This window comes from Narcine bancroftii, chromosome 4, assembly GCF_036971445.1.
Source record: "Narcine bancroftii isolate sNarBan1 chromosome 4, sNarBan1.hap1, whole genome shotgun sequence".
Lineage (NCBI taxonomy): Eukaryota > Metazoa > Chordata > Chondrichthyes > Torpediniformes > Narcinidae > Narcine > Narcine bancroftii.
Genome location: NC_091472.1, coordinates 81,136,670 through 81,151,422, shown reverse-complemented (window position 1 = coordinate 81,151,422; position 14,753 = coordinate 81,136,670). Strand labels below are relative to the sequence as shown.

Below are 14,753 nucleotides of genomic sequence, written 5' to 3'. Positions count from 1 at the left end.
TGAATTAGAATTCAAGAAGGTGCAGAGGGCAAGAAGAGCTCTCAAAAGGCTTGGGTGCTGAAGGCTTCCTCATTGCACTGGAGGTTTGGATCTGGGTTCGGGTTGCCAATGGCTTAAACTGAACTGGAGCCTTGTGCGGCTGCAGGAGCAGTGGAGCTGAATCCACAGACACTCAATGACTGAGGGGATTCTCTGCTGCTTCTCTTTATCTGACTGAAAGGCACACCAGGCAATGCTAATGGTGAATATATGGCAGACTAAAGGCAATTTCACATTTATGTTTAATTACATGATAATAAATAAGATTTTTGATGTGCTATCAATAACTCACAAGACTGGAGTTACAGAACAATATGCTTTTATTTACAATAAACTTGAAGGTCACCCTGTGCTGTGGCCCAGGCTTTCTGGGGAGGGGTTATTGTGTTGGAGCTTTTATACAGGGTCAATAGACCAGAGTGGAGCCAGATAAATGAGTGTACAGCAGTTCAGCATATTCACCCTCTTGTTTTTTATTTTGTCCAGCGGGGTAACATGGGACACAAAGCCTTACAGGTTAAGTCTGTCCAGTGGTCTGGTCTTCCATTGTGACCAGCAGGGAGTTGGTTGTTGTGCTGTAGCTGGGGTGGTTGCCAAGTCCTGAACTTCCAGGGCTGTGGCGACTCAATTAGAATGACTGGGGTGGGGATGGGATTGGGGTGCTATATAGTGTGTGTCCATGAAAGTGGGGTGCTGTTTGGTGGGTATACTCATCGGATGCCCCACATGTGTGCAAGGTCCCAGATAGAGACAATTTCCTCGTGCCATCCAGGTAGGCCACCTCTGCATATTGGGGGTTCGCATGGAGGAGCTGGATCCTTTTGACCGGTGGGTTTGTTTTATATCCCATCACATGTTCCCATAGCAGGACTGGCCCTGGAGACATCAACCAGGATGGCAGAGTGGACCTGATGTTGACTTCCTGGGAAAGGAGAAAATTCATTTGTGAGGGTTAGCATTGGAGGCAGTACATAGAAGTGACATTGGGAAGGATCTCCTGCCAATGAGAGACTGGCAGCCCCCTGGACTTGAGGGAAAAGAGGATGGCCTTCCTCATGGTGATGTTCTCCCTCTCTATCTGGCTGTTCCTTCGGGGGTTATAACTGGTGGTCCTGCTAGTGGCAGCATCTCTGGCCAGCAGGTATTAACTCATGAACGAGCACTCCTGGTTGCTGTGGACATATGACGGGTACCTGAACAGGGTAAACAAGTTGTGCAGTGGCCTGATGACCGTGGAGGTGCTCATTTCTAGATAGGGGGGTGGCAAAGGGGAAACAGGAGTAACTCATTGATGAATGTGAGAAAATACATGTTGTAGTTTGTGGAGGGAAGGGTGCCCTTGAAGTCCATACTGAGATGCTCAGAAGACCGTACATCTTTTACCAGGTGCACTCTATCTGGTCTGGTCTATGCTGACTCATAGTCTGGGAGCATAATGGCAGCGCCCATGTGGTGGCATGGTTATCCCCAGAAGTTGGTGGCATCCAAGATGGCAGTCTCCATGTCATCTCCAGAAGATGACAGCGGCCAAGATGGTGGCCCCCATGGTGGTGCTGGACTGGAAGCTGGCTGTGATTGACATACCTTCACATAGTGTCCCTTCTTTCTGTACTTCAAGCATATTGCATCATACACCAGGCAGCGTCTAAGGGAGCTTTGGTTGGCCACAAAAGTAGCACTTTGGGTGCTCCTGGGAGACTGCGGCTGTAGTGGGCTTACTCATTGGTGGGGTAGCGGACTGCTAGCCTGAAAACCTGCATCCAAAATGACGCCCTTCATGTGGACCCCACGTCATTCGCCAAATAAGCTTTCATGTTATTAAGGGTGACCTTCAGCGATTTCACGAGGTCAATCACTTCCTCACCTCAAGTAGCTTTTGGCACATGTAGTCTGACCTGATGCCTGCGACATACGCATCCTAGATCCCATGTTTTTGGCAGCTGACACTAACTGGAAGTTACATGCTTGTGTGAGTCCCTGCAGGGCTCAGAGGAACTCTTCACTCGATTCACCCAGTCACTGTCAGCAGGTAGCCACCATGTGACTGGCATATACTTCGTTAATTTTATCTCTGTACTGGTCCTTGAGTATGTCCATTGCCTCCCTGTATGTTGAAGCATCCCTGATCATCTGGAACACTCAATGTCTGACATGGGAGAAGAGTAGATGCAGCTTGTTTGCCTCTGTGGCCACAATTCCAGACGAATTTTGCAGAAAGACCTCAAGCCAGAATTCAAAGCAGTCTGAGGCTTCTGGCAATTGTGGGGCAATCTCCAGCTTATCAGGCTTGAAGAGTTGTTCTATTGTTAGAAAAAAATATTGTAAATAAAATTGATGCACTATCAATAACATGGAAGACTGGAGTTACAGAACAATAGGCTTTTATTTACAATAAACGAAGGTCATCCTGTGCTGTGGCCCAGGCTTTCTGGGGAGGGGTTGTGGTGTTGGAGCCTTTATACAGGGTCGAGAGGGATGAGCCAGGGGTACAGTCACGGAGCAGGGTGGAGCCAGATAAATGAATGTACAGTAGTTCACCACAATTTGATTTGATCTATGTACCTATTCCCCGAGGTGCCCGTGTTCTCTAGTCAGCTAATCCTGCTTGAATGTTAGATTTATATGCACCAATGTGAGAGTGGAATCAGGAACTGTGGCAAATTTCCAACCAACAACCTCCTGGTCTTCAGCAATGTTACCATCACTTGTTCCATCTAACCCAAACTCTATATAGACTTTGGTGTCTACAAGTTTAGTGCAACACTACTTCTACTGCCCAATGATCCAGGTTCGAATTGGTGCTGTCTGTTAAAAATTTATACCTTCTCCCACGTCAGTGCTCCAGTTAATCCCACATTTCAAAGATGTGTGGGGATAATAGATTAATTAGTCACATGGCTGCATTTTTGTGGTGCGAGCTTGTGGGCTGGAAGAGCCTGTTACTATGTTGTACCTTTATATTAAAAATAAATAAAATCCTTCACGTGTACATTTGTGATGGTGCTTTGCAGTGAGAGTACATGAGTTAGAAAGTGGATAATAGAATAGAGGATGGGTAGCTTGTTGAAGTTGTCCCCTCCTGCTTCTTACATTGTGCTTTGTCACCTCCTGAGACATGGCATCAAAGTTCTCAATATCAGCTCAAATACTCCTCCACTTTGAGCCAGGTGTTTCCCAGGAGTCAATGGGAATATTATATTTCTTCAAGGGGACTTTGAACACATCTTTGGGTATTTTCTTTGATCTGCCTGTTAAATCCTTCTCATGTCAGACATGCACACTATTGTGAGTGTGCCATCTTCTGTTTTGTGCACTGGGAATAGTGTACAGTTTCTACATTGGATGCATGAGCTAGCTCAGAATCCACAAAACTGCTGTGAAAGACATCCTCATCTTGCTACTTCGGTTACTCACCTCCTCTGGTCTTTGCCCAGTCCTTCCATTTTTCTAAGCAACTTTAAACCTGCTTCATTCCCAACTTTTCCCAGTTCAGATGCAAATCCATTTACCCATTTCTTCGTCTTCAGGCACTACCTTACTTGCCAAGTATTTCCAACACCTTCGACAATGAGACATTGGTTCATGCTCTCATCATACAGAAAACCTGACTGCACTATTGACTATGACTTATTTTGTACGAGGATTACTGTGAATACTCATTATCTATCCCATATATTTATTGTCTTGTAATTTAATTCAATTCATTTATGGCATTAATATAATCTTCTCTGGTTTCCATTAACCCTGCACTCCCCCTTCCTTTCCTGCTCTGTTCACAGGGCTAGTCCCTCCCCATCACATTTTCTCTTCTACCTTCCCACTTGGATCCACCTGTGACCTGTGCTCTTGCCCCTAATCCTTCATCCTTCCTCTCCTCTTCACTTCACTTTCCCTCCCTTTCCGCCTCCACATTTTAAATTCAGCCAGCTGCCTGTTTTTAGCTCATATTTTGATGAAGGGCTCTGGCCTGAAAATTTGGTTTCCCTTTATTTCCAGTGACCTGCTGAGTTTTTCCAGCACTTTTGTGTAATTTAATTTACTACCATAGTTTTTTTTCCCTCCCACAAATATCTGTTTAGTTGCAGCAAGTAAAAGTTTCAGTGCAGATGTACGTTGCACAATGCATAGGACAATAAAGTAATCATTATCAGCCTAATCTTCATCAAATACTTATCTGTGCAAAGGCTGATAGAGACTGAGAACTCACTTCCAAAAAGACAGTGAACATTGGGCAATTTGATCATTTTAAATGTTGGATTGATATATTTTTTATGAACCAAAGGGATTAAGTGATAAAATGTAAAGGCAGACTTATGATAAGGTCATACTTCAACAAAGTTCTCATTGAATAGTGGAACAGGCTCATGGAATTATTCAAGAGGGTGAACCCTTGCAAGGTGTCAGGTATTGAAAATCTGTGCCAACCAACTATCCAGGCATTTTCACCCTCTCATTGTGACAGTCAGAGGTTCTCACCTGCTTCAAAAGGGCATCAATCATCCTGGTACCCAAGAAGAGCCATGTGAGCTGCCTCAACCACTATCGCCCGGCAGCTCTAACTTCTACTGTGATGAAATGCTTTGAAAGGCTGGTCGTGGCCAGAATTAACATGTACCCAAGCAAAGATCTGGACCCACAGCAATTCGCCTTTCATCACAATCGCTCCACAGCAGAAGCAATATCGCTGGCTCTCCACTCAGCTCTGGATCACCTCAAACAGCAACTCATATATACAGCTGCTCTTCATTGATTACAGCTCAGCCTTCAATATCATTATTCCCTCATACTGATCAAGAAACTACAAACTCTAGGCCCCTGTACCACACTCTGCAACTAGATCCTTGACTCTCATTGGAAGACCATAGTCAGTACGAATTGGAAACAACATCTCTTTACTGATCATCAACACAGGTGCACACCAAGAATGTGCTTAGCCCACTGCACTTACTCCTTATACACCCACAACTGTGTGGCCAGGCACAATTTCAATGCCATCTACAAGTTTGCCGATGACACCACAGTTGTCGGTAGAATTACAAACGGCAATGAGGAAGGGTACAGGAGGGAGATGGATCAGCTCATTGAGTGGTGCAACAACAATAACCTTGAGCTCAATATCAGCAAAACCAAGGAGATGGTTGCAGACTTCAGGAGGAAGTCAAGGGAACATGACCCAGTCCTAATCAAGGGTTCAGTAGTGGAGAGGGTCAAGATTGTGACTAACATCTACCACACAAGAGAGTGCAAGTTAAATGCTAGTTTTAATAGACTAATATATACAGCTAGGTATTCCCTAGGTCAGAATGGAGGAGCCGAGGTACGGTTGGCTTTATGTACAAGGTCATCAGGTGGTGGCCCCTGGTGACCTCATGGTGTAATAGCATATCACCACAAAGATCGATCTTGGAGTCTCCATGTTGATGCAATCATGAAGTAGGCCCGCCAGTGGCTATAATTTATGAGGTGCTTGAGGAGATTTAGTATGTCACCAAAGGCTCTTGAAAACTTATAGAGTTGCATCATTACCTGGTATGGAGGTACCAAATCTCAGGACAAGAATAAAAAACTCCAGAGGGTTTTTAATTTGGCTTACAACATCATAGGCACCAGATTTCACTCCATTGAAGAAACTTGCATGAAGCGATGTCTTTAAGAAAAAAAGCCTTTATCCTCAAAGAGCTCCACCACTCAGGCCATTCTCTCTTCACTCTGCTACCATTGGGAAGGAGGGACAGGAGCCTAAAGACGAGCACTCAGCACCATAGGGACAGCTTCTTCCCTGATGCCATCCTGAATGATCAATGAACCAAAGAAACTGCCTTACATTTTGTGCACTGCTATTTTTTTTATTTTTATTTTTAAAATATATTAGTGTTGTAAGATGGTTTTGCAAAACATTGAATTTTGTGACTTGTTCATGGTAATAAATCCTGATTAAATGGTCTTGACCTTTCCTATGTAAAGAGAGTTTGCATTTCTACAGCACCTTTCTGCACCTCAAATTGTCCCCATATCACTTTGCAGCTTGTGATACATTTTGAATGCATGGGCTTTGTTGTATGATAGGAAATTTATATGATAAATCAATCCCTTGCATCATGTCCATTTCACCCTCGATTAGAATTAACAAAGATGTTACATTTTCGTGAAATGTCTTATTTCTGGGTTCATTCCATTTCTGTTAACCCAACTTGAGATGGAAGTGCTCCCAGAAACATTGTCCTCTCCATCTGTAACAAGTATAACGACATTTCAACTGTCCAAAAGGAGAATTCCTTACAAAAAAAAAAAGACATCAAGTCTGGAGGGGTTCAGACCTGAGACTGCCAGTCCAAAACCCTACATTCTATACAGGGATTTAATAATGATGGAATGTGGAGAAATGGGAAATGAGTTAGCTTGCAGTTGTTAATTGGTTGGTCTGCCCCAGGCATTGCCGGAGTGCCAGTAATACAACCATCAGGTGGGAAATCACAGTAATGTGGCCAGCGCACAAAGTGTAATGCGATTTTATTTTGTGTCAGAATTGTAGTTTTTTTGTTCTTAATCCAATCATTTAACATCACAGACTTTCATTTTTCAGTTTATTGGCTGGGCAATAACAGTAAAATTATGTTCTGTACTTATGATGCCTCCCTGGTAAATTTATGATGATACAGTAATATCTGCCATTACATTGACACAGGCGCATTGTATTATGCGACTATCTCTCCGTTTACCCAGAGGAGATAGGGTGCCATTAAAAAGTGTGCAATTCATTCCTCAAGCCTCTGAATTAACAATAAAATTTTACTTCTGTTCTTCCTGTGAACAGATGTAGTCATGTGCTCATCGAGTCTAAAAACTGCCACACTTAACTACAGTTACTCAGCCATGACCTTCAGCCTAAGGCTAGCTGCAATAAAATTTTCATGCAACCATATGGAAGAATATTTTTAATAGAGATTTACTGTCAGCAACAATCCCAGAGGAGAAAATAAGGGAGCTGTAACATATTGCCTACTGTAAATCACTGAGACTTCAACTAAGAAATGAAACCTCCTCAAGAAAGGCCATCCTACCTCCGCCCTTTAAATATTGGGCAAGACTGCTTATAAAGAAATATAGAGCGAGGTGAATCTGCTGTTTTGCTACGTGAGTCAAATGTTGTTCCAGTAAGTACTGCAATTATTCAACACTGTAATTAATCACCATTACTGCAATTTCCTATTAAAGGATGGCTCATACAGAAAAGCATTAAGCTGCAATATTGTTTTATTTATTTTTTACGCTGTGTAATGTAATATTGCTATGGTGTTATTTATTTGATTGTATTTATTTTTCACTCTAATGCAATCAAATGTTAGGAGCAAAATAAAAGGAACATCTAATATCTCTATTGATGAAGCACGTGAGAATCTACAACTAAGGTTCTGCAAAATTACATATGTCAGTACATGCTGGCATCAGACTGATGCCTAGAGCACAGTTCTTCAAAAAGCATTGTGTTTTCATTAAATCATGAATTTGTCACAGTAAATCACAGCTGCCAGGAAGCTACATTAAATTATGAACAGAAGCATTTCTCACAAACAAATTGCCAACATGCCCGCTTTCAAGGTAATTTTTAGCTAAGTACCTATTTTAAACATAGCCATGACAATCAGAATTGACTAAAGCCAGAAATCCAACTCCAACTTGACTTAGTTGCAGGATGACCTGCAAAGTTCCATGACCTTAATTTTTTTTGTTGAGGACGCCAAGGCTGATCATATTTTGGCTAGCATTTATAAGTCAAAGGTGTTTCATCATCTGGCGAGGAGCGCAAATCAGAGTAATGGAGTTCCAATGAATCCCTCAGTACTTTGGGTGGTTTTAACTGCTGGGAATTGTTCACACATGCGCATACATGCGTCTTTTCTCAAATGAGCATAATTGAGGATTCACAAAGGCTATGGGAACACTTATGTTGATAGCTTTTCATGGACTAACCTTGCAGGGAATTATGTCTTCTAATTTTGATCGTGCTCTTGACATCTCCTTCCTTCCATAAATTTTTTTCTCCATTTGAGGAATTTCTAGGATGTGCTTTGCTGTAGGTCACCCTCTTTTAACATCTCCAACTTCTCTCCACTGCCATCTCAGCTACTGCTCTTGATTTCCCAGTTATGCATACACTCTGCAGATATGATATGGATGTGAATTGGTTGCTCTTCTATCGGATTCTGCAGTAATAAGACAAATGCAGCTCCAATCCACTGAAAAGATCACACCTGACACAGTGTGGAACAGACTGATACCACCTGGAAGAAACCACCTCACTTTTCGTTTCATTCAGGTGCTCAAACCCAATTGACAAGTTCAGTGTCAGCACAAATCAGAAACTGTTTAAAACATTACATTACAAGCAGCAGTTTAGTCTGTCTGTTCTTACTTTATTACAACACAGAAGGCCTTTCAATAAGATCATGGCTAAACTATTACCTCACCTCTGTTTTCTTCTTCATTCTCCATATCTTTTGATTATTTTCCTGTCCATTTCTTTCTTCAGCACACACAGAGGTGGTTCATCATCCAGGGGCCTTTGGGTAGGAATTTAAATTTGTTACTTTTACATACATGTGCTCTTTAAAATTTGGGCAAACATAGCCATAACCTTCTATTTGATTTTCCCAATGGTTTCAGAGATGCCTACTCCCCCTACTTATTCCCACCCACCTTCAACATATCCCAAAATTAACTAGCTCTGAGTGAAGGTTTTTTTTAAATTTTGACCTAAAACAGCTGATACTCATTGTGTAACACAAGTGCACCTTAATTTTGAGTTAACTTTAACAAGGTGAAAATAAGTAAATGTTAACTGACCAGCCAGATTGAATTCCATATATTTGCAATTAAATCTTGTAAGTATTTAACAAGTTTGCTGAGAAATGTTATACATGGATTAAGATTATCAACTTCAGGTAAAGAAAGCCATTGGGAAATCTTTCCATCAGCACCCCTTTAATCATTCATTCAGCAATTCAATGCCAACAAAAGCAGCAGAAAAACACTTAACAAAAACACATATTTTACACAAAAGTGATTAGATATCTACACTGTGCTACTGTCTCCAGGGGATATTAGGCAGTGCACTAATCATTAAAAACTGGATAACTGGGGCATTGTTTGCTTATTTGGTTGAGAAATTCAATGCAACGAACACTGGAACTAAAACAAGGTTCTATTTTCACAGTAAATGGAGGTAGAATTCTGAAGGCTCGCCCTGTGGAACAATATCAATATATTCTTGCTTAATAATGATAAATTGAATCAGGAAATGGTGAGCAGATGGTCCCAGGTTTGGTTTTACAAACTTAAGTATTATAAGAAGCAAAGGAAAGCTGAGTGAGGTTGTGCTTTTCACAGATTCTAAGTACTAGGAAATAATAAAATCACAAGACCATAAGAAATAGGAGCATAAATAGGCTATTCAGCCCATTGAGTCTTCCCCACCATTTAATCATGAGCTGGTCCGTTTCCCCACACCCACACTGCTCAGCTTTCTCCCCATAACCTTTGATGCCCTGGCTAATCAAGAACCCATCAACCAAGTTCAAAATTCACCCTGAAGACTTGAGAACCAAGGTCTAGGCTGGCCCTCTACTTGTAGGACTTGTGCATTGAGAGAGAGTTCTGTCTTATGAAGCCATTGCTAAAATATGGTGCAATGCGCACTCACAGGTGGACCAAAGATTTCCCAAAACACTGTTTCAAAGAAGACTGTGAGCTATCCCTTGTGGCCAATACTCATCCCTTCATCAGCATCACTGAAGATCATTTTGTGGTACATAAATTGGCTGTCATATTTTGTACATTAAATATATATTTCACAGGAATACCACTTCAATGTGCCTTGACATTCAATAACTGTTATGAATAATTGTTCCATTTTATCAAACTTCATCAGGTCAGTATACCATTCTGTGGTGGCATCCACTCAACCCCAGCACACTGTGTCAGACACTACTGGAACATGAAGGAGCTCAGGGGACTCAATGCAATCCTAGTATGATATGGTACAGGAGGGGCAGTTTAGTTAGTCCTTTGAGACACTTCTATCATTTCCCAGAGTGTGGTCTCTGAACTTCGTCCACATGCTTTGGTTTCCATGAATCCTCTGAGGTCCTCATCCATCAAAAAAAATCTATTGATCTCAATTATATCCAAAACACTGGGGTTGTTTGGACAGAAATCAAGATTCCATTCCTCACAGAGCTTTAGGAATTTCAGAGTCAGGTATTTGTCCCTTTCATCTGCATTTCAGATTGAAATAAAACAATATCTTTCACTGGGGTGAGTAATGTTCGCCTGTGATTTGACATAATAAATAATTGAGCAAGAGAATTTGAATGGAAATCTTTTTGAGGAGGATTTTCTTTTGTTAAGGAGTACCTAATTCATCAAAGTGTTTGGAGTGTAGTCTGTATGGTTTGATTAGCTTTTTCTTGAAGCAATAAAATTCTTCTATTCCTTATTTCAACAGCAACTTTGGCTTTCCTTTTCAAATGTGGCTCGCTTTAATGCTGACCAAGGAAGATAAAAGCACACATTAGCACTGCCGTCTGTTTTGCAGAAAAGGGAACGTGCACCAACTGAGCTAAACCGATTCATATGCTCTCAGATACAAATCGGATCTGTGACTGCATTGAAATAGCAATGAGAGCTCATGCACACACACCTGATGGTGGCAGCAGCTCTCAGTCCAAAAATACAAGTTTCTAATCCAGCATTTAAGACACTCAAGCACATAGAATCTCACAGATAAGACAATTACTTCAATAGGATATCGACAGGTTATTACTGTCTGTAATGTTTGTGTTGCTGGGAACTTGTTCCCACTAACTAGGGTGTACCAGAGAAACAGAACACATGCTGCGGCCACTGTTTAATGATGTATGAAACATCGGCTGGTAAAGTGCACCATTAAGAATAGCTAAGCCCACTGCATCACAAAGACTTGATGAAATATTTATACCATTTTGGCCAATTTTGTTTCTGCTCACTTGCAAACAGTCAATGGAGTCCAACTCCCCTGGGGCCATAGCACCAGCAGGATTTCACAGAAAGAGATTTCACAGAGGCAAAACTCTGCAAACAGTTGACGTCGGCCCAGGTTTGCTTTCAGCTGAAGGTTGAAAGATGTTGTCATTAATTGCACGTTGGATCTAAACATTGCCTGACAGTGTACGGCCTTGCTTCCAGACATGAAAGGCCCCTTCTGATTTTCCTCGCACTGTAAAGGACGTTTGAACATTGGGGAATGCTAACAGAAATGCTACAAGGCTGTCAAATTTTAATTGGATAGAAGACAACCCTAATGCAATAGAGAAAGTCTTCCAACACAAAAATGATGTTCTGATCTGTGGATGTGAACCAATCAGTCACTGGAGTGTAACACTCTGACTGATTTAATTTACTGCTTAGTTAAAATCCATCATCTTCTGTCTCTTCCAGTATCTGCAACAGCAATATGATGGATTTCACTTACTGTCAATTCTTTCAATGACCCCATTTACATTAACATTTCAAATTCATTTAACCCATCGCTCCGCACAGAATTAATTTTTTTTTACCACATTAGTGACTAAACATCCGATTTGCATGTGTTACGTCAAGCATTTAATTCTGTTTGCTTTTTTTTGAGATTTTAACTTAACAAGAAATATTTGTGTCAGACAATCCTAAAATTTACTCAGAATCTGGGCTGTAGGCACATCTGAAATCCTGTATGAAATATTCAGATCCAGAAGTTCAACATAGAGAATTAACCAATGATGTTTATGAATAACCACTTCTCGGGAGAATCTTCATTCCCTGCATCATTTTTGGTAGTAATTTCTCAGGTTGTAACTTTCGAAAGAATGCAATTTTTTGCATTAAAAAGCTGGGGTTTTTTTAAACCATAACGTCCACCACTGAAATCAGGTCTGAACATCTGACTAATGTGATTAGCAGGACTAAATGTGTTTAATTGGTCCAACCTCTGAATTCATGTTTCCACAATATGCTTCCTTACATTGTATAATGGCACTTGTTGTACTATATGTGGTAGTTGCAACACTTACCCCTACCAGTTCCACCCCCTTCCTGCCTCAGACTAATTTAGCTCAGACCCTGTAATGCCTCCATGACAAAGGACTCTTACTGCCTCCCTTTGGCTGGGGCTCAGCGTTCTTTCTCTATGGGTCTATATCTCCCACCCTTCCTAAGTTTTAGTTCATGCAAAAGTTTGCTGCAGTCTGATGTGCATAAAGTTCCACCCACCCATTCCTATTGGTCCATACAATCTCCAATCTCCAACACTTTAAAGATAAAATCTTTACCTTCATGATCAAATCCCTTCTTGGCTTTGCACTTGAAACTTATCTTATAAACCTCCAATGACTGCACCTCTCAATACTCTACTTCCTAAACTTTCTTTGCCACATGACCATGTCTTTAGATATTGAATCAACCATCTCCTTTGGCTTGCTTTTAACATTATGAAGAACAAATGAATGGCTAATCTCCACTGAAGATCATATATTGTTAGTTCTCAGGTATTGTGTGCGTCTTTATGTGACATAATGGAATGGAGCCTAGCATCTATGGTTGGTAAATTAGTCGAGAGCATTCTGAAGGAGAAGATATACTGTCCATGCACTTAGTTGGACGAGGGCTGATAAGGGATAGCAAAGTTTTGTAAATGGGAAGTCATGTCTCATAATTCTGATTGAGTTTTTTGAAGATGCGACAAAACAGAGTTGACAAGGTGGAGTCTGGATTATGAAAGTTCTGGAACCAGGTGGGAATGTGGATTGTGGAGACTCACATGACATCTCCATCTGGAACCTTGTGGGAACCTGCCAATCAAGGTTGGACTTTGCCCACCTACTAGGGCACACATGACCATTGTCTCCATTAAATTACTTAGTGATTACCTGGGCTGCACTCCCCATCTTACTACGCTTTAAAAGCCTATCTCATGCAGAATTCATTCTCTTTCCTCCTAGGTCCTGACTACAAATGCTGCTCTATGCCAGGTCACAAAATGTGGTCATTGCTGGAGAAGTCATTGGTAAGGTGTGCACTACATTTAGAATGGGATCGTGTATTGTGTGAGAATACTTAGTATTGAGCCGTCCCCATTGGAACACTGAACCGGGAGTAAGTGTTGAAGTCCCTTTATAGTAAAAGTGTGTTAGTTACTGAATATTACTGCAAGCATTTGAGTAAGAGAGAGGGGGTAAGCAGCCACTTAGAGAGATTGCTATATCCAAAGTGACTGCTCACATTGTTGAACGTACCGAGTGTTGTTTTGTATCTTCTTTGTTACTATTTCTCTGCTTATGCAATAAAGATCATCTTTTGTTTGCCTAACCTGTGCCAGGACTCATTACTCTGTGAACTAACTGAACTGATTTGATCACATGTAATACAGGCAGAGCTGTAGACATTATATATATATATATATATATAGATTTCAGTAAGGCCCTCAAAAGGTTCCACACAGTAGGCTGCTCTGGAAAGTTAAACCATGTGGGATCCAAGGAGAGATAAGCTGAATGGTTAGAAAATTGGATTAATGTATCTGGTGATGGTGGAAGATGGTGGACAGATGGTGGGAGTTTACAAGGATGTTGTCAGGACTCACAGGTCTGAGCTATAGGGAAAGGTTCAGCAAGCAAGGGATGCATTTCTTGGAGTGCAGGAGGATGACGGGTGATCGCATAGTAGTGATGAAACCATGAGCAGAATAGATCAACTGAACACACAGTCTTTTGCCAGAAGTGAGGGATTTGAAAACAAGAGGACACAGAGGGAGAGATTTAATAAGAACTTGAAAGGTAACTTTTTAAATACAAAGTGGTGGGTATATGGAACAAAGTGCTGGAAGAGGTAGTTGAGGCAGGTGTATTGCAATGTTTCAGAAACATTTAGACAGATGCATGGACAAGCTAGGTTGAGAGGGACATGGGCCAAACACAGGCAAGTGGGACAAGAGTGGATGGAGCATTGTGGATGGCATGGGAAAGTTGGACTATAGGGCCTGCTTCCAAACTGTATGAACCTATGATTCAATATGTAAATGGATAAGTAAATAAGTAAAATAAGTAAAATCACATTCAACTTAGTTGAAATGAGAATATTACCAGAAAGCCACTCTCAAAACTATAAATCTGTGGCATTTATTATTAAATAAAATATTGTGGCAGACCAAGAGGCAGCACAGCTGGACAGGCAGAATCGCCGCACCAAGCGGCCAGCACAGAATGGTGTGGGCTCCCCTTCTTTGCCCAGGAGAAGCCCTCGTTTGCAGACCCGTGTGGATTTACAGAGCACATTGCTTCCCTGCTGGCAGGTTGTCAGCGAGACAATGACTCTAACTTCACTCCCCTTTATGAGACGTGCTGACATCACTCCCCTTTATGAGCCATGCTGACATCACTCCCCTTTATGAGGTGCGCTAACTTCACTCCCCTTTGTGAGGCGCGCAAACATCACTCCCCTTTGTGAGGCGCGATGACATCACTCCCCTTTATGAGCCATGCTAACATCACTCCCCTTTGTGAGGCGCGCAAACATCACTCCCCTTTGTGAGGCATGATGACATCACTCCCCTTTATGAGCCATGCTGACATCACTCCCCTTTGTGAGGCATGCAAACATCACTCCCCTTTGTGAGGCGCGATGACATCACTCCTCTTTATGAG

General features: G+C 41.6%; 1 long non-coding RNA gene across 2 annotated transcripts; it reads right to left on the bottom strand.

Moving 5' to 3' along the window:
• Window positions 1–362: 362 nt before the first annotated feature.
• Window positions 363–14,425, bottom strand: LOC138759880 (uncharacterized). 2 transcript variants are annotated; one of them, XR_011355191.1, is made up of 4 exons: window positions 14,258–14,425; window positions 8,508–8,600; window positions 8,011–8,243; window positions 363–2,339 (listed from the first exon to the last, which is right to left on the bottom strand). It is a non-coding gene; the product is annotated as an uncharacterized lncRNA (long non-coding RNA). The 2 variants fall into 2 exon arrangements; XR_011355192.1 differs by having other exon boundaries at window positions 8,011–8,197.
• Window positions 14,426–14,753: the final 328 nt, after the last annotated feature.